Raw genomic sequence first — 2,789 nt, 5'->3', positions numbered from 1 at the left:
TATTGAAATTCGGTCCCAAAAATTAAATTTCGAAACATCCATTTTCATATCCGGAGGCCATCAGGGCCGGAAGTCTATTTTTCATTTTAGGGTCTGAATTTCAACATGAACCATTAGTGGGGCCTATTTGAAGCACAAATCACCAATCGATATGAATTTCCCATTTTTGGTACTTCCCCTATAGGCGGGAGAACATGGAAAAATGAAAATATTAACAGGCCATAACTCCGGCCCTTGTATACGAAATTTCAGGTTTCTAAATTCATTGGTTCAAAAATTAAGGTGGGGGGGGCTTTTTGAATGCACTGTATGTATATTAATTTTATTTACTAGCTGTTACCCAGTGTGGCACCTACTTCATGTTTCTAAAATAGGCAATTAAAATTTCCGTGCACACATCTCATTTAAAAAAAAAAATAAATAAATAAAAAAAAAAGTCCTGAAGGCCAGGAATCGAACCCGGATATTTTGCTCTATATATATAAAATGATTTACCTCATTTTTTCCCCCATAATGACCATGTAAAATACCACTACGGAGATCGTAGGTGGGTTTTTAAAAAAGACAATATTTTATTTTACCAAAAATTATAATTATTTATTTTTATAAAGTAAATTTAGTTTTTCTTTAATCAAAAAGCCCAATTTAAAAACAGCAATTAATAATTAGAAAATAACAATATTTTATAATAAAAAGAAATAATAAAAGAAATAATTAATAATTAATTAAATAAACTTGAATCGTCGAGGATTACCAAATGCTCGATGCAATGGTAGGAACAAGACTGAAACTGCGGGCTCTCCCGTTCAGCCCAACTCCTAAAAGAAAGAACAATAGCTCACTAATTGCTGACTAAACAGTACAGTCAGCATTATTGCTGCTGTAACTTGCATTAATAAAAACAAGACGCCATAGCCTAGTTTAGTGAATTTCATAGTCACTTTTCAGTCTTAAAAAACAGCCTTATTCTTGACCATTATGTAAAGTCTATATCTTTATATCTAGAACATAAACCAGGTTGTTTGCAAATCCCTATGTGTAGGTACCATACAAAATCATTCACCTGAAGTACAAGACCAATATGTTTTGCTATCTTTAATACAATAGTAAAACTGTGTGCATTAAAGAAAGGCTCATTTTTGGTACCTATTTTAAGAGATATAATACTAGATACCTACATATCTGCAGTTAGTCCCTTTGTAGCCCCTCAGTTATTTATGGTGATACTTTTGGATAAAATTTATGATATTCAATCCTTACCAAAGCTCTCTGGCCAGAGTCAGTTAGATTATCTTGAAAGATTTCAAAATCCAATGGGGTTTTCAATGGCAACTTCTTTAATAAGTCTTGAAGTTCTGTAGAACTAGATGCTGCTTCACGTCTTGTCATGAGATGATTTACTGTTTTTTGTAGCATATCCAGTTTCTCAAGAATTTCATTTTGTTCTAACTCAATTGAGATGAGTTTGTCCACTGAAAGGAATAAAAAAATGACATTGATTTAACATTTTGTACTTACCTACATAATTTTTCCCCTAAGATCACTCCCCACTTCAGTCTGATTGTGCTGGTTTAAAAAGGGTTTATGCGTCAAAAGTTAAATTAGGTAGGTATCTAGTAGTAAAAAAAAAAAAGAAAGTAGTGACTTACCGTTCAATTGCCAGCAAAAGAATGCACTCCACAGTCCACACGAAGTCCACTACATAAAAGTGTTGGTAGAAATGTGTTGTTTTGTACTGATTGTATAACAGAAATACAGAGATTACAGATTTGAAATCTTTAATTCACAATTAACTTTTTTTATTAACATTACTTAAACTTTAGTGGCAAAATTCAGGAAAATTGCAAAATTAACTAGGGAAGCTCATCAAGAACAAGAACCGTTGAGTTGTTGTTTCTTTGAAATTCTTTGTTTATTTTGTTTCATTGCGCATGCGCTAATTTGATTTTATTCCAATTTGAATAGGACTTGAAAATAAAAACATGGAACTTTTTTGGAATGTTATACAGTTGGATAAAAACATTACCGCGCAATTGCCATCTCTTTCCATGTGTATTACAAGACTTAATTTCAAACTAGGTTATTAAACCTGTTTATTACAACTGGACCTGTATTTTTTGGTATTTAAAATTTCTATTACACACTATCTTTGAACATCATTGATTTTTACCAAGTTCATAAAAGCTGTGAAGTGCTGGATGTATTTCAAGTTTTGTATTGACAAATTTATTACAGTCTACATTCTCATGATTTATATAAATACACAAGTAATAGTGATTTAGTACAGATGTTATGGATTTATCCAGACCTATTACATATTGTTTTTCTTGCTTCTGTAATACGAAATTACTTTTGACAATGGTATTACATAGATTTCCAACTTTTGTGCTGTATGGGATGGTTGAGCACTTTAATGCAAGAGGATGTAAGTTCCAGACTCAACAGAAAAAAAAAAAAAAATGTAATCCAGGTTTTAATTACAAAAATATTTAATCTTAAGATTATACCTTGGTAATATAATATCATTACTAAGTCTGTGGAAAAGAGTCTATAGGTACTCTTTTCATACTTACATAGTCTTCTTTATTATCACTGTATTTCTTGATGTATTCTGCATGTTTTATTATTACTTTTCACTCCAACCTAACAGACAAGTGGTAAACACCACTGAAATACCCATAGCATATTAAGTAACTTTTAAGAAAGTAAAAAAGATGAAATATTTGAAATTAAGTTGGGACTTAATAAAGTCTGGGCTTACCTGTATTCTTTCAGTTTTGCTTTCATCT

The 2,789-nt window shown here is 31.2% G+C and overlaps 1 long non-coding RNA gene across 1 annotated transcript; it reads right to left on the bottom strand.

The window, feature by feature from the left end:
- Positions 1–698: 698 nt before the first annotated feature.
- Positions 699–2,396, bottom strand: LOC113469459. Its single transcript, XR_003392869.1, has 2 exons — positions 1,650–2,396; positions 699–1,472 (listed from the first exon to the last, which is right to left on the bottom strand). It is a non-coding gene; the product is annotated as an uncharacterized LOC113469459 (long non-coding RNA).
- Between the last annotated feature and the right edge of the window lie 393 nt (positions 2,397–2,789).

The sequence above is a fragment of the Diaphorina citri genome, unplaced genomic scaffold (genome assembly GCF_000475195.1).
Source record: "Diaphorina citri unplaced genomic scaffold, Diaci psyllid genome assembly version 1.1 scaffold1089, whole genome shotgun sequence".
NCBI lineage: Eukaryota > Metazoa > Arthropoda > Insecta > Hemiptera > Psyllidae > Diaphorina > Diaphorina citri.
Note: the sequence above shows the minus strand (reverse complement) of the source record. Positions and strands in the feature narration are given on the sequence as shown.